Source organism: Pelmatolapia mariae, linkage group LG10_11 (assembly GCF_036321145.2).
Source record: "Pelmatolapia mariae isolate MD_Pm_ZW linkage group LG10_11, Pm_UMD_F_2, whole genome shotgun sequence".
Taxonomy (NCBI): domain Eukaryota; kingdom Metazoa; phylum Chordata; class Actinopteri; order Cichliformes; family Cichlidae; genus Pelmatolapia; species Pelmatolapia mariae.
The window spans coordinates 45,667,054-45,688,302 of record NC_086236.1 but is presented as its reverse complement, the minus strand read 5'-3'; the positions used below and the strand labels follow the sequence as shown (position 1 = coordinate 45,688,302).

Below are 21,249 nucleotides of genomic sequence, written 5' to 3'. Positions count from 1 at the left end.
TATCTCAGAGAGATGACACAAACAATAAATAATAATGAATAATGTTACAATAAAATAATATTTTTTTAAACTTACATAAGCGTTTTCACTGAGTAAGAAACAGAGCAGCTACACATTTGCAAGGCGTGGAGTTTACTTTGGGAGTTTAAAACAGTTACACGCCCAAAGGAAATAAAGGGCCCAGATGACTGTTAATTCAAGCTGACCCTTAAGGTACCCACATTAAGGATTACAAGACATCTTGTCCTATATGAAATAATGTAAAATGACTGCAAGTAGTACACTGGGTTTAACTCCATGTTTTTATTTCAATATTTTAGCATGCACCCATTAAAGAAATGAAACCTATGAATGTGTTTAAAGTATTCTGCATTACTGAACATGTCTCCTGTTAGTACTGCACTTTTTCCAACAAGATCAAATCTACCCAGCGTCTGGAAAGAATTACAGTATGTTACAGTTGAGCATATCGTTCCCTCGGTGAACAGGAAATGGTTTATTTCTCCTGAGTGGAGCCTGTCCCAGCTAGGGAAGTGGCTAACCACATGAAGCTAGTGCGATCCAATCTGTTTACACACAGTAATTTGCACAGGTGAGAGAGGATGGGCTGCTGGGATGAATGTAGGAGCCTTGTTTAGTTCTCACCACTGAGGAATTCAGGTTGTTTAAAAAAAAAAAGAAGTAAAAATCATGAATTGATTTCATTTATTAAGCCCTGCTAAGATTTGTTCAGGCTTCAAATCATGTGTGCAAAAAAAGGTGTGATGGATTTGTTTCAAAGTGATAACAAATGTAGGGAATGAAAAGATGTCTGCATTTAATTAAAGTGCAGCTGACATGAATACAGTCACGTAATATGGTATAGACAAGAAGGTGTGACGAGACACTATCTTGGAGCTATAAATATACAACAGTTCGTTATCAGGTTTAGTTCTATGACAGAAATGCAAGCGGCACAAAGTGGTTTAGCGGTCTGCACATTCAAAAGCAACACTACTATTTATTTGACTGAACCAAGGGACAGCTGGGGCCTTTTGGAGCTTTTACTCCTATATATTTTTGGGGCTTTTAAACAGATGTTCCCATTTCCTCCAGTTCAAAGACATATCAGGTAAATTGGACTTGAAAAGAACTTCCCTGCTGCATATATGGCTGGCTTCACATCCAGCTCAATTCATCATAGCCAAATTTTACAAAGAAAAATCTGTCTTACAAAGGTAAGCCTGTCAGGAGGAAGATAAAGAAACAAAAAAAAGTCTTACAGTTGAGCCGCCCTGCTTTATTTTCACGCGCTCAAGTGTGCTCATTAGGTCTGTGGTATCAACTGCTTCTCCTGCGTTAATGTGGAGGTGTTGTTGGCAGGTCATAGACGCACAGAAGTGTGAGTCTGACCCGATCATCTGGGCCTTGTACAAAGAGGCAAACAGGCAGACATGCACAAGTGCACAAAGAGACACACTCTTGAGTCTTCCAAAGATTCTTGTATTTATTTAAAGAAAGCAAGTCTTGACAAAAGATGACACAGCTCCTAATCAACCTGGTCTCTCCATACAGCAGCCTCATTGAAAACACGTTTGTGTCGTCTACAAAGCGCCAACATCTTATTTTATTTGTACTTTTGAAAAGCAAACAGAAGGTTAGTTTCTATGTATTTATTTTACATGTTTTTCATTATTCTGTGTTCATTCCCTCTCTCAACAATCTGCGTCCTTGATCTCCGTGCTCTGTGCTAGATTTTAACTTTGTCACTTTCTTACTTTCCCTTTCAATCCAAGGTCATGCAAAGGTTACTTCATTGTGACAACTTTCCTTTATTTTTTGTATAACATACAACAATCCATCGTAGCTCTGGTGGATATGCCATTCTTATGAGGTTATTCTGACTTGTTTACAACCTTTCCCTCCCCTTTCTTCTCCTCAAATCATTCATTTGCCCGTCCACATTGCTGATCGTTCATCACCGATACAGCCATTCCTCCGTCTTTATCATCCATCTTTAGCTGCAGTTGTTTATGTCTGCTTGACTCTCTGCCGTGCTGTTTACTGACCGCCCTTGCTTTTTTGGGCTCCTCTCCTTCAACTCTTTACTCTGTTCAATTTGTTATAACTTCTTTCATCCCTTTCCATCTGTATCACTTGAATGCATGCATTTTAAATGGACCTTTTCCCTTTGTTTTCAGCTTTCCATTCAGTCTGTTCACCTCTACTGAAAGTTAGGTCTTTATTAAACAATCCTTTGCCTTATTCCCCATCTTTCGTCTGTGTGTAGTATACATTCAAAACTTGTTCCTTTCGGAGACCTTTTGGAGCTCTTCCAACTCTCTGAGATCACATACTGATAAATGTCTATCCTTATTTGCCTCCAAGGATGAAAGGCAGTAAAGAAATCACAAATATTTGACCACAACAAACTTGGTAACACCACCCCCCTGTAACGGGTACGTGCGTGTGAGGGGCCTGAGGTGTAGCGTTTGAAGGCAGACCGAGGGGCGAGAGTATGCACACAAACACACACGCGCGCACGCATACATCGTCAGGCCCTGTCAGACATCCATCTCACACTTCAGTAGGCTATTTATTTTTTCTGTTTTATTTATGCAGCAATCTCCTTTCAAATTCAGCTCGCACCCATTCGTCTGACTGAGCGGCTGCCCTTTCTTTTCAAAGTGTAAAATTTCATAGACCTTGGGCAAAAATGGAAGAATGGGTGCGAGGGAGAGAGAAGAAACAGTGCTAAGGTAATAACCTGATTTCGCCTCAGTTGGTTTTGATTTAAGAGAGGAAGAGTGTGTCAGAGAAACAGCAGGCGCTCTTCTGTCTCGCTTCCATGGCAGATTTTTGAAGAGCGAGGAAAGAGAGGGAAGGAGACGCAGAATGAAAGGAGAGACAATGCGAACAAAGAGAGATAGAGACAGTGAATCACACCCCATGCCAATAAAGTGAAGTGAACTGACACAAAGAAACAGAGATACCATTGAGAAAATGAGCGTTCTACAGAGGGAGACAGGGGAAGGGAGATGGAGAGGAACGAGTTGGGGGTGGGGAGTGGGGGTATTATCAGTGAATGAATTTTTAATAGCACAGAGATCAACCATGCCCAGGAGCTCAAACAGAAATAAATACCTTGCCTCCTTACTTTAGAACTCCTTTTAGAAAATATAACCACAGTACACAGTGGGGGTTTTTTTTTCCTACCAGGGTTTTTAATCACTCAGGAAAACGTGACAGCATACCTGACACCAGAAAACAAGGAGGAACCCTGACAGCAAGACGGGCAGGGGACAGAGAGGCTTATGGGTAAATACAAGGTTGCACGTCACTCACACCACATACACACCAGCCAGCTGATTACCCCAGGTGTCTGCATTCACACATGAGGAGCATTTGAATTTTAAACTCTTCCAAATACATGTGTCAGCCCTCGCCCATCTGTCTGTCACCCTGCAAATGCCCTGACAATAGCACGAGCACAATTAACTTAAGCTGAGAGAATGTGCCAATTTACCCCCAATTTCCTGCTTACAGCGTCAGACGTTCCTTTCAAATGTGTATTTTTTTAGCATAATATATGAGGCAGGCCATTTCACTTGCCAAAAGCATCTCCATTTCAGCAAGGTTGTCCCAATTTGCTGATTTTGAAGCACATACCAAATTAGCGCGCAAAACATTGCAATTTTACCAGCTGCTGCGTGTTCTGTTCAAGTGTACGTCAGCGTGAAAGGCGATTTCAGTTTAAAGCCTGGTCCATGGTTCTTTCTATTTACATTATAGACTGTAGTTGTTCTTTTCCCAGAAGGTGTATTCAGAGAGGAAAAAATGCTGTGAATTTAGCCTTTATATTTAAAGAAACAAAAAACAAAAAAACAATTTTATGAATTGTGCATTACTGCTAGCCAGCAAAAGCTAGGGAACTTTGAGTCTGCACTACAAGTGAATAAGGATATGTATTAATAATTATTAACCATATTCTCATCATGCCTAAGGACATTAATAATAATTTCTACCTTAAATGATGCATATAGCTTCTTTAGACATGCCCAGATAGCTGTAAGTAACTGTCAGTGTTGGAATAATCTCTGTTCCCTGTGAGGTTGACACCCATCGCCAAGGCTACAGACATGATACAGTACCAAGTCAGTGGGATACCAAGAAAATGGGAAAAAGATCACTAAAGTTCTTTAGAACAGCTTCAGAAGAAGGGAACAGCAGCTGCACTGTACTTCTCATAGCATTTGTTACACAGGGAGATTAACGCAATTACATTAAAAAAAATCATATATGCAGCTTTTTTCCCCATGAAAACAAAGAGATAAGTTAGAAAAAATAAAGTAAGTGTGTGCAACTTTTTTATTCACTTGGTTAGCATTTGCAGAATTTATTGGCATCCAGATCCAAGCATTTGGACAGTTACTTATTTGTTTGTTTGGCAGACCATTCAATTTCAAATAAAAATGAACGCTCTTTCAAAGTTAATGGGGTGTTTAATACGCTGAACCTGGGATATCACAGTTGGAAACTCTTTGAAAAAATGGAATGGACTTTCATAAAATACGGGCTAACAAGAAATATCTAATGATCTACGAACTACATAGCAATCTACACTCAGTACATGCATTTCTACTCAACAGCTGCAACTCTGAATGACGCTTCCTTTTTGTGTAAATGCGGTTTTCTTGTGCACGTGATGGTACGTTCTAAAGGATCCATGCTCTACAGAATAATTCTGCATTAATTTCACAGTTGCAATTGATCTGCATATTGTGACAGCCCACACACATGTGTGCAGCTTCAACTGACCTCTTTGCTGTTTTCATACTTAATTTGTCACACCCTTACCGATTAGTCGACACTATAAATGTAAAAGTTTCTTCATAAAACAAAGACAAATGGTTAAAGTGAGACTTTACGTATGTCCAGTTATCCAATTAAGGTGAATTATTCTTAAACGTTTCGTGAGTTATTCTTTGCCTGTTTCATCCTGTTATCCGACTCAAACCTGTCAACAAATCTTAATACAGGGAGTCAGGTTAAATAAAGCTCAGTTTACCTTATTCAGATTTTCTTAAGTAACATTCAGTAGTGTTCCTAAACGACATTATCATCAAAAAAGACGCTGAAGCATAGTAAATTTATTTACATCATTTATTGTGTAATTTGCCCCTGTAGGAGGAAGATCAGGCTACTCTTTTCCTGGCTGAACTAAAAAAGCAGCAGAGTCCTTCTTCATGAAAAACCTGAAGTGCTTTTTCTTCTTTTGCAGGCACAGTTCCTGCAGATCTTTGTTCTGCGCTGTGAGGTTTGTCATCTCATTGAAAAGCTCTGCATGCTGCAGCTCAAGTTTCTTACACCTTTTCTCCAGTTCTTCTAATTTTTCCTGCTTTTCTTCATGCTTTTCTTTGAGCTTTGTTTTTCTCTTGCAGTTTTTTTTAAATGTTTTTCTTCTTGAACTTTCTTTTCCTTGTGCAAGTCGTTGTTTGTTTGTTGTACTTTGTCAGGTATGGCCAGTAACTCTTGATGTCTCCTCTGCAGGTCGTGAAGTGTACACTGGATGTCTTCATGTATTTATTTTCTGTCGTTGCTTCTCCTCTTGCATTTCAGTGTTTGTGTACTGTACTTTGTTATATAGTCCTTGCAAATGGGTATTTTTGCTCACCATTGCTTAGATTTTACTCTGCTTTCTGTGCATATTTTTTCCAGTTCTTGTTTCTCGTCCTCAATTTCAATGTTTTTGTCATTTGCTTTGTTGTATAATACTCTTAACTGTACTTTTCTTCTCAAACTCTTGGAGATCATGTTGTATTTCTTTTTGCATCTCTTCCAGTTGTTCTTTGTCCTTCAGTAGCTGTGCATTTCTTTTGAGTGCTTGTTTAAACATCACTTGAAGCCCTTCATTTTCTTCTCCATTTGCTGGAGCTTGCACTGCATCTCTTGGTCTTCTTCTTGAAGCTTACACTGCAGGTCTTTGTATTTGGCTTCCTGCTCTTCTTTCTCTTTTTGCAGTTGTGTATTTCTTTGGAGAGCTTCATTAAACATCACTTGCAGGCCTTCATTTTTTTCTCCTTGTCATGGAGCTTGCACTGCATCTCTTTGTGTATTGTGTTTTGGAGTTTGCACTGTATGTCCCGGTGCTTCTCCTGTGTTGTTTTTCCTTTATACAAAGCTCAAATGCTCTTCTGAGGGCTTCAAAAAATCATCGCACTGAGGAGTGCTGGGGTGATCTCTTTGTCTTGGGTTGTGCTTTTTTTTATACATTTTGGTACCTTGTAACAACGTCTTTGTAAAGGATCCGAATGTTTTCAAATTCTTCTTAGTAGATGAATGTTTGACAGCTGCGAACCAACTGACGTATTGACTGAAAACTGAAATTAAACTTCAAATTTCTTTTGCTTCCTTAGGAGTTTTGACAACAGGCTGTGTATATAAAATTTAAAATGTATCATGTTAGAGTGTTTAATACACTGAACCTGGGAAATCAAAGTTGGAAACTGTTTGAAAAAAGGCTTTCATAAAACACTGTTACAAGTCAGATGAATCATGGGATATAGCACAGAAGCTGGAAAAAGGCACAGACTGCACAGTTCAGAAAGCTAGCATGCACTGAGTGCAGATTGTTATGTAGTTTGTACATGATTAGATATTTCTTACCGTCTTATTAAGAAAAAATTGCGATTCCCAGAAAGTCACTTCAAAAACATACTTGGTCTAAAACTGCATAAACCTTTGTTATTGTTACCTTGTTATAGCTAAAACATGCTGTAGCAGCAACCTTATTAGCCAGTAATTTCTCATGGGACACTGACAGGTCCAAACCTGCTGTGGTCTGGCTACAAGAACATGGCTTGAAGCCTGCATGGATGGATTTTGATGGATTCTCAAGATTGAGGACCTTAAATGCTTGCCAAAGTAACAATGTTCCACCTCTTTACACTGAAAAATGTCTTTGGCTGTATATTCTTAGTATCATTATCCTGTTAAATTATGAGATGCTGTCCAGGTTAATCATCCTCTAATGAGTTCTGAGTGCTATGATCCTATATACAGTACTATGCAAAAGTCTTGACTGACCCCTCATTTCTTCATATTTTGGTTGGAAAATGGGATATAGGTTGAGTGATTTATCTAAACGTGCAAGCACAATTTGGGCATTTCTAATGTGCTCGAAAGTCAATGTTTGTTATAACCACCTTAGAACTTTTAAGCAAGTGTCCCAATAATTTCTTTGAGTAGCCTTCCAGAAAAGTTCTCAAAGCTCTTCTTTGGGGGGGTTTCTTTAAAACGCAAAATACATTACCAACATGGCGTACAATGTTGTTAATATAATGTTCCCTGCCATTTCTTCTGTGAACACCATTGTTTTTAGAATGTTTGATTTCGACAAAGCAATTAGCCTTGATTTTATCAGATATGCTTTTTGAGTGTTTCTATTATGCTTACTTCAATTGCTTTTCTTATTTTTACTTGCAGATGGCACGTAATTACAGCATATTTTGTATGAAAACATTTAAATAACTTAGAAAGGTGAGAGCTGCCCACAAAGTGTCACATATCCAATTACTTTTAAACCTTTTCGTTTTTAAGTTTCATAAACTTAACATAAACTTCAAGTCAAAGTTAAGATATGGCACTTCAACTGTAGTTTCCTCTACTTTATTTCAAATTAAATCACCACTGACTCTCTGATCACAGTGAGAGAGGACGGTGGTGCAGAGTCAAAGGAGATGATGTGGTCTATGCAGTGATGGAATTCATTTTTTTCCCAGTCTTCGTGTAAGAGTCCTTTCTGTTGTTTAACAAATCTATTGACTTTTTATTTTTAATTTTAAGTCAACAGACTGATGAAAATTCCAGCAAGCAATTTCAGAGAGCAGTTCAGCAGTGTGTTTTTCAAAAGCAATATGGATCAACAACCACAGAGAATTTGGGATTTGATTGTTGTAATCTCCTACAGGGGAGATGAAGCCATATTGCACTACACCGATACTGTGCAAAATCTAATTAATCCAACCTGAATCTGAATTAACTAAAATACAACCCGTCTTCTTCTTTTTAACCCCAACCCCAAACAGCTCTCCTTGTATGTATTAAAACACTTAAATAATTTTATACTTCTAGCAGTAGAGAATAAAAACCCAACAATATATAACATCGCATCCACTGAACTGAAAACCATGATTTTGTTGTTGCTTGTAGAGAATGTATCTTCACTCTAGAGAAAAAGATTTTCTGCCTCTATTCATGTAGAAAAAAATGAATGATCTATAAACACCACTTACACTTTTTACTAAAATTGCTTACTTCTACGATTATATTGTTAGGATTATAACAATTGCCAGAGTTGTATCAATAGTATAATAGGAATATGACTTTGGAATGAACATCATATCATGTTTCTGGGCTCTCTCTGTTTTGGAGTTAATCTACCATATTTGATAGCAGCTGTTGTTTATTTTGCCTAGAATGGAGGACTGCAAGCACTGGGTTCTATACACAAGAACTGTTTCGTACTGGTAATGCACAAAGAATAATAAAATATAAAGAAAACAGACAATGTTTTCATCCCTGGGTGTCAAATAGTACTCTTCTGTCAGAAGTTGCTGCCATCAACGAGGGTAGCAGTGGGTTCACCTATTGCCCTTAGTTTAGATTTAGGTACCTAAACTATGTAGACTCAATCCCACCATGTTGCAATCAGAGTCTGTCTGCATAAATGATTATTTCTCATCTGTGATGCATCTCTTTGCAATAGGGAGCTCGAAGCCAAATTCAGAATCAATCCTTTAGAAAAGCAATGTTGTCAAGCGCCTGTCATTTTGCTCTCCTAGAGCAACTATGTCACTATTTGTGGAGCCGTTTCTGAATTTCTCTTTCAGATCTATAAGGTTCTTACGGGACGTAAATTTCTGTTTAATGTGAATTTCTTTTGTATGCAGACAGAAACAGATTTGCCATTTTCACCAAAGTCACAAACAGATTGCAAGCAAATGGCAACTTAACTCCATTCACTGATAGCAGACTGATAGCAGCAGTCTTATTGCCCTTTTTATAACCATCTTGATGCACTGAAGTTGCTTTGAAGACAACAACTGACTACAAGTGGACCCCATCTTTAGAACAACCATTTCAAAGACAATGATATAACAAATTCATTGCACAAAGTCACAATAATTTTGTTGTGTTATCCAACAGTGGTTCTCCAACCACTGTTGGATAACACAACTGCAGCATTTGAGCCTTTAGAGTCAGAACAGGCTGAAAAGCAGTAACATGCTGACACAAACTGATGAGGACTGAGGGGGAAAAAAGCAGAGTAATGTTTGTTCACTGCAGGTCTGAAATCTCTAAAAGTGGAAAATCTATAAAATAAATAAATAAAATTCCAAACAATGCATTTTGCCTCCTTTTCATAATAACTTCAAAATTGTTTTGGGCACAATAAGCAGCTAATCAGTGACTCTAAATGAAAACTTTTTCCTTGAGCCACTCCAATATCTGTGCTAGCCATAGTGATAATAGCAGGTTTCACAGACTTATAAAGCTTCTGTGTGCTCATCTCCAGTGAGACAAAGAAGGACAAACACGCACGCAAACAATGTGTGTTTCACTGAAGCCGACTCAGCTGTAATAAAATAATATAAAGTTGTACCACATTTCAGTTCATATCGGAGCAGTGGTATTATTCCCTGCACCTATTCCTATTATCACGGGCTCTCAAAATGACTCAAATTAAAACTCACATTAATCCGACAGTGTAATCCCTCTACTGCATGGAACAGTCTTTTCAGTCTGAGTGTGGATTAGAGAACACTGAGACCCTGTGTTGGTGGTCACTGGTGTATAACACCTCATAAAGATAATATGCTATGTGTGTGTGCGCGCTTGTGTTTTTCCTGCTGCGACGGTGGTCAGCACAATATAGCACAAAAAGCTTGCGTGTGTGGGAGGGGTAGGGTGTTGTACATGTGGATAATGTGCTTCTTTTACCCTTTGTGGTTACCTGGTGAAGAGGAAAATCCCTATGAGGTGGTCTTCTTGCTATGTGGACTACAATGAAAGCGGCCTGTAACAGAGGAAATGGTGAATTAATAAAATAAGCCCCCTGAGTAGAACACTGTTTGACTAGTCAGAGGGCACAGAAAAGGGATGGAGGGAAGGGTTTGGCAGAATAAAGAAAAACTGAGAAGCACAGATAAAATGGCACTGTTTGTACATGTTTTGTGGCTATCTATAGGTTTGCAGTGGTGCGCTGAATATATAAAGGCTTAATGCACGCTGAGTGTATTTCATATTATCCTTTGGTGAATCAAGAAGGAAATAAATATATAAGCAAATGACAAGTTTTTATCTCAGTGATCCCCGAACAAAACACACACACACATGTTTTTTTGTCTGCCCTTCTTACTTACAATCAAGCAGCTTATCATGCTGCTCACACAGCATCCTGTACAGCATCTTTAAGTATCAATAAAACCCTAGCTGCAATCACCACATTAAAAGAGAGGACAAATGCACCTCTTGACCCAGACACATCTGGTTAATGGAAATCTAAAACATTAATAAAAACGCTATCGGAGAGCGATGCTCGGCTGCACACGTCTCAGTGGAGCTGTGAATGAATATGCTCATTTTGCACGGTTGCTACATACCGAATGGGCACAATCTTAAAGGTGTTCCTTACTATAAAAACAGTTCATCTTCATTTGAAAAAATGATATTATTTGGAGTCTGTGTTTGTGGATGTGTACGCATGATCCATAAAGAGATGTACAGTATGTATATATTCATAGCTGACTTTTATGGCTGTGAAAACAGGTCCCACTAGTCTACAGTGGCAAATAAGCAGATATTATTTCATTCATCACCCCTAAGAGCTTATACTGTAGACCAGTAAAGCTGAATGCTGATAAGCTGACCATGAATCACTGCAACATCAAGTATGTTTATTAAAATGCTATTCAGATTTATTATTTAGTCTGGTCTGGTATTGTGACTTTGTTAAAATCTAATAGAAATGACAACATTATTGTTATTTGACGCTTTGGCAAATGGTTAAATAAAAAAATAATATGCCTAAGATGTATTGTTTCCATAGCGGCAACAACAACAGCAACTTCGTGTGTACCTACTACTGCACCCATTTTTGCAGAGCTGCTGGAATGGCACACCGAATGAATCATTTACAGAAAATTTTGATTTGTCAGTGCAGGATAGATGGATCCTGGTCACACTGTATAACAAAAGCATGGGTGGGCATTTACAAAGTGTCAGGTACAGTGCAGAACAAAAATCTCCTAATCTCCTTACTCTTTGCTGTTCATTATTATTTTACAGGGCAGCCGTCCCAAATACATAAGGCCCCTACCCTGCTCAGCCCAGTCTGCCAAGCACCAATGCTGGGTTTGATATTCTTCCAACATCCAACAGGCTATGATTATTTCATTCCTTTTTTAACATAACGCATCAATTATTCAACCTTTGCGAGACCAGATTTGATTGCGTTTTTATTTAACAAAAATGACTGTGTGTGTGCGCGCCTCCACCCATCTAAAGGAAGACTGAATATAAAACGTTCCGCAAAGATAATACCTCATGGCTTGAAAGAGTGATGGATGGTGAAGGGGGTGGAGTAGAAGGAGAGAGAGAGAGAGAAAAAAAATACAAGTACTCTGGAATAAATGATGACTGCATTAGCATAGGATAGCAAAGGGTCCCTTCACTCTACAATAAATTGCTCCCCGTCTTCAAGGCAAACTGCCCACACAACAAGTGCAGCCATGACATTGGAAAGCGTGTGTGCATGGGTGTTTGCTTGGACTGATTTTGCTGGAGTGTAGCACTGCTGCAGCACTGCAACAGCCATGAAAAAAAGATTCGGTTATTATGTAGCAACACAAATCTGTTACATCCAGGTTTTTCACTGCAGTTAAGTAAAGTCAAACACTCAGCGGTTAGCGGGGTAAACTTTCACTGTTTAAATGTAATGAAGGCCTTAAACTTAGCGCTCAAAGCATTTCATTTTTGTATTAATTAGTCTGCGACGCCCAAGACTCATTAATTCACACCTTTTCAAAAAATTATCCCTTTATCCCTTCGCCTCATTTCCTCTTTTTCTCTCTCTCTCTCTCTCACACACACACACAGGCTCACTTCACCTCTCTCTTCCCTGCCATTCTTCTCCTCTCCTCGCATCCTCATCTCTGCTAATGAGCCTACTTAAATCTATGCCAAAACACAAACAGCATGAGAAAAAGAAATAGGTACAGTGCTTAGTCTGTTTGTTAAAGGATTCATCATGTGAGCTGTTTTCAATAAATAATAAATGCAAGCGCTGACTTTTGTCTGCAGACGAGACTTTGGAACATGAATTATGCATTGTTATTCTTGGATAGGCCAACACAGGGACAGGGTGGCAGTGTGTGTTGTGTGTGCGCGCGTGGAAGTGTGTGTACATGGGGGTAGATCCTGATACACACTGCGAAGACAATGTTTCTGAGGCTTTACAATCAAGGCATGTGGACACAGCTCACTGTGATTACAACTCGAAAGACATTGTTTTGTTTGCAAATACACATGCTGCCTAAACCTTAAGCTCCTGGAAACTCAGCAAGACGTTTCTGTTTCCAGTTAGAAAGTTGAAAGGATCGCAAACTGCACTGCTCGACTATTATTAGTCGTTTATCTTATTCTAATCAAGTCTCTTTTATGGTTGGATGATGAAGGGCAGGATGTGTGTGTTTTCACTCAATTGCCCTGTGTGTGTTTTTGTGTGTGTGTGTGTGTGTGTATGTCTATGTGTCTGTGGGAGGTGTGTGAGGTGGTCCTCCTAGCACATTTGTGTTCACAGTATTTTTCCATTTGATCCCTTTTCTCCTCTTTTTGCAGCTTTTCCCTACCCTATAATCACTACGACAACAAAGGAAGCTTCGTTCCCGCTAGACAGTGGAAAGGTTTCACTGGCAATGCTAAAATATCTGTGTGTTTTTTCCCCCCACTTTATTGTCTGTTGTCACCGGGAAATATGAGTAAAGAAAAAAAACTTGATTGAAAATCAGCAAAGAAGAGAACAATTACAAAGAGGAGAAAAGAACTCACATCCACCCGTGACAGCAATCATCACTGATCTCTGCTGTCATTTTTACTCCACAGTAAATAATTCATCAAAAGAAACAAAGGGGAAACAAATATGCAAATAAACCCCAAAAAGGCCAGTAACATCGGCCTAATGCCACAAGGGAAGAATAGCAGTGGATTATTATCATGGCAGGTTATGACTGTGATGAATCTGAATTTTTCTTGTTTCATCTACCTTGACAGTACTGAAGTCACACATACACACAGGGAAAAAAAACCTGGAGGGATTTGAGGGTTTGATTGAGGAGAGGAGGGAGGGGAGGGATTAAGGACAAGGGGAATGGAAGGATTGGGTGGAGGGGCAGGGGGGTAGTAGACATCGGAGGGAAGAAGAAAGAGATTTGGGAGGGGATGGGAGGAAAGGAGGGAGGGAAGCTTTTGAGGGTGTATTCGACAGTACTGTGAAAGGTAGCCATCAACGGCTTTGATGAAAAGTGCAGGCCTTCTAAAGCTTAGGAGTGACAGCATATGATTTGGTCAAAGCATGAAGCTTTTCAAAGGTAGACATTCTCACTCCCATTCATCTCTCTCAGGTTGAATATAACTTTTGGGCTGAGCTCTGGCAAAATTCTGAATTGGTTTGACAGATTGACTGCATATTGTCCCTGTGACTTACTGACAGTCGGCTGCCTGGAAATGTAGACATCTCGAAATGAAAGGGGATTATATGTAATGTTTCAACAGCACTAAGATCACAGGGTATTCAGAAAGGCACATTTTGTATCTAGAAAGTGACACAAAATATGCATGTCCTGTATACTTTAAAGAAACCTAATTATCATTGCCCTGTTTCTCCAACAGCAACTATACAAAACACCAAGATGTAAGAGTAATAGCTTTGAATGGATTTCCAAAACTGAAATTTCAGTGTTAAAGATGTCCAAAAAGATATCAAACACTTTTTTTTACATGTTATAAAAGTCAGTCCCCCTTAAAACTAACTTCATCACTCCTGCAAATGCACCTCTTGTGTATGTTATGCGGCAGAGTGTGTGTCTCCTACATTTGGTCACATACTCTTCTTGGAGTGGTGCTCGAGGCTTATTAGCAGTTTGGCTTGGTAATGTGACAATATGGACAGGCTTTCTGTGCCAACAGTCGTTAAAATCAAGGGCTGAGGTTTACAGTCCCAGGTCAGTGATAATAGGCAACGAGCCTGTCAGATGATACCACTGTGTCATTTTCATTCACATACATAAATACATAATGTTTGAAATTGCATGCAATTTAACACCTACGCACACAGATGGACAAACACACACTCATGATGCTGCTCTTACATGTAAAAGCATGCACAAAATTGAAAACACATGTCTGTGAGGCTCTGGTCCGGCAAATGTGTATAGCTCTCTCTCTCATACACACACACACACACACATACACAGATAATAGTGTCTAATTTAGGCCCTCATATCTGTAGAGTTCTCCAGAGGACTACATTTCATCAGGAATACACCGATGACCTACATACTAGGAATACACAGACACACACAGTAATATATCCACAACATGCTTCAACACTGCAATACATCCCTAGACTATAGGGATCTGCATGCAGACACATATAGTTCACTCCCCATACACTCTGGGTACCACTCTTCACACCTAATCAGTAGCACATAAATGCAGAAGTGTAAACATGCCTCAAGTCAATGTGCTTCCATTCACCCACTGCAAACACACACACATACACACTGACTGTATGCAAAAAAGATATGAACTCACATCCACGTTAAAAGTTTAAAAAATATCCAAACAGAGACCTATAAAGTATAAAATGTAAATCACATATATACACACTGAAAGGCTGTAGCTATAATATCTGGTCACATTACAGCATCATTAGAGTAGATTAAGATTAAATATGGTTTGTCCTATATAGAGATAAGAACAAAGATATATGTGTATAACAAGATTAACAAAAAATCTATTCGGGTTATTGTTTTTATCCTGACATGATCATTTCAGCACTCACCAGAAAACTCTTTGTAATGCTGCTTCATTTAGGACTCCAACCCGAAACAACATTCAACATTGCGGTTGATTTCCACTTTGAGTGGTCCTGCTGTCCTGCTTGGGGCAAATCTTCCAATAATGTGATACAGAAACCGCACCATGTTTCTGCTGAGGAGGACTGCGATTGCTGTATTGATGCTGTATTATGCATTCTGCTGGCACCAGACAGACCTCCAGTCATCATTCATCATTCATGGGCATCGTCTGTCAGCATTTCAGTCTATGGCCAAGAGGACCTGACAAAGAATGACAGTGAGCAAGAGGAAAAAGGAGGAAAATGTAACTAAATGCACCAGAAGGCCTGATTCATACACAGTCATCAAACACTAAGAAAGAGATTAAGTCAGAAACACTGACAGAATGAAAAATAAGGAGATAGAGTAAAATGTCGACTTTTATGAAGGAGAGAGGAAAGAAGAGTTGCCAGCGAAAAAAGACATATATTATTTCTATGAAACACATCCTGAAATCTTGAATACTGAAAAAACATATTCATCAACAGGTTAAGAAGACATTTAGAGTCCCTGCAATAAGACTTTTGGCAATAGTTGGAGACACAGGCAAAGACATTTATGGGTGGCTGTCTGCTCAATGCCATGCTTATAAATGGCTAAAGGAACCTGACTCATACATCTTATTGGTTTAGAGAAGAAGGAACTGAGGTTGGGACCACAAATGATGCAGAAATAGACATTTGAACCAGCATGGAAACACATTAACTATTTTCACATTTATGGGTGGTTAGTGGGACTCGGCTCAATGGTGAAGAGGACCTGACTCATACATGGTGGCGTCTATACTTCCTTTTAGCTCCAAAGCTTAAAATTTATAGCAATAGCAGCTTTTGGAGCTGATGTTGGACCACAACTGATGGCGTACTCATTGGATTGTAATATACTGTATTTCCAATTGAAGCAGACACACTGCCTTATCTGTGATGTTTATACAACAAATGAAAGATTCTAATTACGTTTCCATCACTCAGTAAAGACCGTATTAGGATAACTGATAGGAATCTAATTGAGACACAGAAGTTATTGGATGTTACTAAACAAGTATCAACTTTTCAGGCTTTAGGCAGTATTTTATTATACTGCTTCCTCTTGAACTAAAGCAACCTCGGTTATGTGTAGAAATATCGATTCCAGCTTCACTCCCTAAATGAGTATACAACACATTCACAGCCTATGATTATATAATTATCTGTTGCCTCAGTAAATCACTCTAATTATAGGCGCACTGCATGCGACAACTGAATGAAATGCAGGCTGTTTTCATGTACATAAATTGAGCTCGTAGAATCAAAAGATTCTGGTGTCGTTTATTTCAATAATAGCACGGACTGTTTGAGGCAATGCATCTGAAAGTTTGCACATTAGTAAGATGATCAAAATGCTGATACTGATGCTGATTAAATGTGCAAATATTGGAAAAACTGACACAAGACAGCTTTTTATCTGTCTGCAAGGGCGACTACATTAATTCCTACTTTAATAATCAAAAGCACAGACACTCGTCTGCTGAGACTTATACTGACCTTCTGAAGCAAAAAGAATGAGGCGCAGTCTGAAAGTTCTACTTGTGCCACAATATTACAAATTTTCTATCCACATTTCTAGACTAACAACAATAAAATTTGTTTTTTTCAGACTCTTATGATCTTTGTAGAGGTAAGTTTTAGTTTCCACTGACAGCTGACTTACAGCTATCTTTCTTCAAGCTACAACCACTATTTGGGATTGTCAGCATCCTTTACATCGCGTTCCAGATGCTTCTATTAGGGCTAAAGTTTAAGTTGTACGAAGGTAATACTAATAGATACAGGTTGTCCTTTGTTCCATCTGTTCTTCTTTTTGTTTGTTTTTTGTAACAGTGTAGGATATTTGGACCTTGTATTGTGTTTTGTATAATGTACTATAATATTGTGTTGTGTTGGTCCACTGTCTGCTAAGGAAATTGCCTTGTGGGGAAAGGTTTTACTTTTGTACTCTGCCTTTCAAAGATGGTTTCCAGACAGATTTATTTCCACATATAAGTGCATTAATCAAGGAACAGTTAATAACACATTTTAGCTAGTGCACGACAACATGCCCAGTCTGGAGTGCTTCAATGGGATTGCTGAGGTTGATAAGAGAAATGTCCTGACCAATGTTCCCTCTAATTTTTCATGTGTCTGAGCAACCGCACAAACCTCCTGAGCGACCCCTTGGACTACTGTGAGCGACATCGGACGTGTGCACTGTGGTCACGCCAGCATCGAATCCATCCAAGTTACATGGTTTATTAAAATAATCAAATTACAGCATTTACATTTATGTTAGACTACTTTTAATTAACTGCTTTAGCCCACTTACAATGAAAATTTAAAAAACTCTTGTTCATGACCTGTGTAGTATGTTAACACTATTGGAAGTAAAAATAACTTGAACTCCAATTTTGAAAACACAACTTACTTTCTTTCTTTCTTTTTTTTTTAAATAAAGCTCTGACTTATTATGAGTATGAGTCTGTGGTCTGGGAGAGAGTCCTGTAACTCTCTCTCTGCAAAATACAGTATATAATGACCAATGCTGGGCAATTAATTATATAGTTACTTCTTTAAAAAAGTTACTGAGTTATGCAACAACAAAGTTGTTTGCAGCTGTTTACCTAAAAATGCTGCCGAGGCGTTTTTTTAAATAAACATTTTAAACTATTTACAGAACAATCAGCTGTTCTGCATCAAATTTGATGCCACACAAATTATTTGTGCCACTCCAAAAATAATTTCTGTCCACTATGAAATAAAGGAGAACAACAGCCTGATACCTGCAGGCCTGACAACAGGAGATGTATCACTCCTGTAACACCTGTAACATTCAGCAGTCGCCTCATTGTTCTGACACACACAACAAAACTATTGACTACACTACACAAGATTTGCGCTAAACGTGGCAAATCTCTCACATCTCAAAACACCGGCGTCACTCCTAAAAATTCCCCCCTCCCTAAACAACAAATGCCATGTTTTGATTAGTCGACATGGTACATTTTTCGGCCAATGGGAAAGGGTGGGGGGTGTTTTGGTTTTGTTTTTGCTCACAGGCTTTCGAGCGTTTTCCTTATAAAACGCCGTTTTTATCGTTTCTTCCCGCAGTAAATATAAACAACGATAGTATTCAGGAAGAAACCCAAACATTGCAAATATTTTTATCATAACTCTGGTTTTACGTGGCCTATCAACACAATTTAAAAACTGGTATAAAGTCCACACTTTTTCCGTCAATTGTTCCGTCTGTCCTGCTCACATCTCCAATGGTTGTACACGTTGTCATTAACGTGGCTTCACTCCACATCAGTGTTGCCAACTCCTCAGTAAGGAAAATCTCTATTGCTTGTCCTAAAAGTCGCTAGAAGTCGCTAAATGACGTCACCGCCTAATTTGCATAATTGGTCATGCTAATGTAATTGTAACCTACGTTGTTGGAGAGAGAAATAACATCGTGGAAGAGACATAAAGTGAGTAAAAAACGTCCTAAATGCATTTAGAGTTTATTTAGAACTACAAATTACATTTCTTTTAGCAATTATTGTTTTTTTTAATGTCACAATTCCAACCCTGCTCCTTTATCCGGGCTTGGACCGGCAAAAGTGACCCGAAATAGGCACTCTGGTGGAGTTACTTTGTGTGTGTGTGTGTGTGTGTGTGTTTATAAGTAGTTTTAAACCTTGTGATCCACAAAACAGCATAACAGTAAAAGAAGAACTGACTGCGTTACAGTCAGTGCGGGAGCAGCGGCTTCGCTCATGCGCGATTCATATGCAGGCACATAAGGACGCTGTCACAGCCCATCAACGACGTTGATTAGCTGCGTATATACGAATGTGAATCGCATTATTGGCTGGACTATGGGATAAGGTGGCATCGGTCTAATCCCATACGGGAGCAGCCAGTCACTTACTGACTAACACTGCAAAACAGAATTGTTAAAGTATTTACTTTAATTTCAATTCAGGTTAGATTTTTTTTGTGCGCAACGCAGATTTTTTCTGCGCAGAGACCGTGCCAGCAGTGCACAATTGCGCACGCGCGCAGCTTAGAGGGAACATTGGTCCTGACATATATTGGATGGACTGCCATGTAGTTTGGTACACTAATGTCATGTCCCCATCAGGATTTGAACAGATTTCTATTGATTTCTTTTAAACTGGCACATAAAATTAGGGATTTTTTCACTGTCCAATAGTTTTAATGTTAACATGCTAGCATTTAGAACTTCTGTGTAATGTATAGTCTCATAGACATACAAACATGTCCATAGATTTTCTTTACAGTTTCCCTTTGCTTTCTTCATTTCAAGCATCATTTCTAGTTTAAAATCATAATTTATTCAAAATTATTTCTACATTCCATCAATGTTAAAGCAGCTACATATAAAAAAAAATATTTAAAAATTAAAGGTATCCCAAAGTAACAAAATTGTACAAACGAGGACCTTTAGTTATAGTTAGTTCTAGTTATACTATTGTTTTTCTTTATGTATTCCTGTCTGCAAAATTTAGCAACACAAACTGAATGTTATGTAATGAGGTAAGTTGCAACTGAAACGTTTCTATTATGTGATTTTTTTAAATGAGTATTTATCTGAAATAAGAAACAAAGAAGAGGGAAATTTAAAGAGCAGTCAGACAGAGAGTAAGAAGAGGCTGAGTAGAACAAACAGCACTTTGTAATCACACATTCACAATGTGCTACCAAAGAGCTCAGCTACTGTTATGTAAACCAGGATGAAACATTCATAGCCAAAAACCTCATCTGACTATCGACCCATTGAGATTGCGCGTGAAAGACGCATATGGAGGGCTGGCTACTATCTGAATCTCATCCATAAAAAACAGGAATGCTTAGAAAGGCTCAGTGTGTTAGACAGATGTCAAACTTACTGAATTACCAGTACACTACTTAAGAAACACTTTTACTGGCATGAACTGAAAAATGCTTCCAGAGAAACTAAAGTTGTATTGATAGGGATTGTTGGGTAGAAGGGAGAAGATGAAGGGCAATAAGAGGGGTATATAAGAGGGGAGAATGGAAGAAAATACAGATAGGGATTAGGCAATAAAAAGACAGATGAGATCAAGAGACAGTTCTGACACGCTCAAGCAGCCAATGCTTTCTGTGAGCCTGGGAGCAGCTGAGCTGAGTGGTTGCACACACTCCCACATGCACAAACACACACACACACACACATATGCACCAAATTGTGATGTGGTTAGCCGTGACTTTGTGTCTGACTGGGTGTATATATGAGATGTTTAGAAAGGGGCTGTACTGTAGGAAGTTGTGCCAGATCCCCAACACCACACCCCGCCACCATAAGGAGTAGGAGACTTAGTGGGCTTTTGGCTTCTGTTGTGGTTCCTTTAATTCTCTCCCTGTCTTTTTTTTCTGTCTCTGACTCTCACTCAATCTCTGTCCTAGCTGTCTGTCTGTTTCTCAGTCTGTTTCTCAACGCTCTGCTTCCCTTTGGCTGTTTCTCCGGATTTTCTTCTCTCTATATCCATCGATCTTTCTCTCATCCTTAAACCATTCATCCTTCACTTTCTTCAAGGCAATACACATCCATGAATAACATTTGAAGTTATCTAACATCATGAGTCCTGCATGTAACAAATCAAATAGGAAGGCGCGACTCAAGAGCCAGCAATCGAAATTCAGTTGTGGAAAAAAGAACATGACAAGAACTTGGGCAGTAAAAAAGCGAGCTTTTTACAAAAAGCATCAGTAAAACCTGTCCTACAAATGACCAAAGAACCTGATCTTTTACACATGTGTGAGCCAAAATACTGTAATTTGACCACACGGGCAGTTTAGTTTATGACTGTAATAAATATGGGAACGTCCTGTCAGATAAACCACAACACTCATACGGTGGTGTGGTGTGGTGTGATCATACGGTGGTGGGCTTTGTTAAGGTTTTGGGCTTCTGTTGTGGTTGCTTTGTACCTCGATGCCATTTTTTTCCTCTAAGATTATCCTGGCATTTTTCATCAATCAACTTCTTCTCTCTTTCACCCTGCTTTCTTTGAATATGACTTAATTTTCCTTTAATAACTTATAACTGA

The 21,249-nt window shown here is 38.8% G+C and overlaps 1 long non-coding RNA gene across 3 annotated transcripts in view; it reads right to left on the bottom strand.

Moving 5' to 3' along the window:
- LOC134637107 (uncharacterized) overlaps window positions 1–21,249 on the bottom strand; it is a 104,980-nt gene that overhangs the window by 13,972 nt on the left and 69,759 nt on the right. For all 3 annotated transcript variants that reach the window (XR_010095069.1, XR_010095071.1, XR_010095070.1), the window contains exon 4: window positions 15,104–15,380. This is a non-coding gene — a long non-coding RNA (uncharacterized LOC134637107). The remainder of the gene's footprint in view (window positions 1–15,103; window positions 15,381–21,249) is intronic.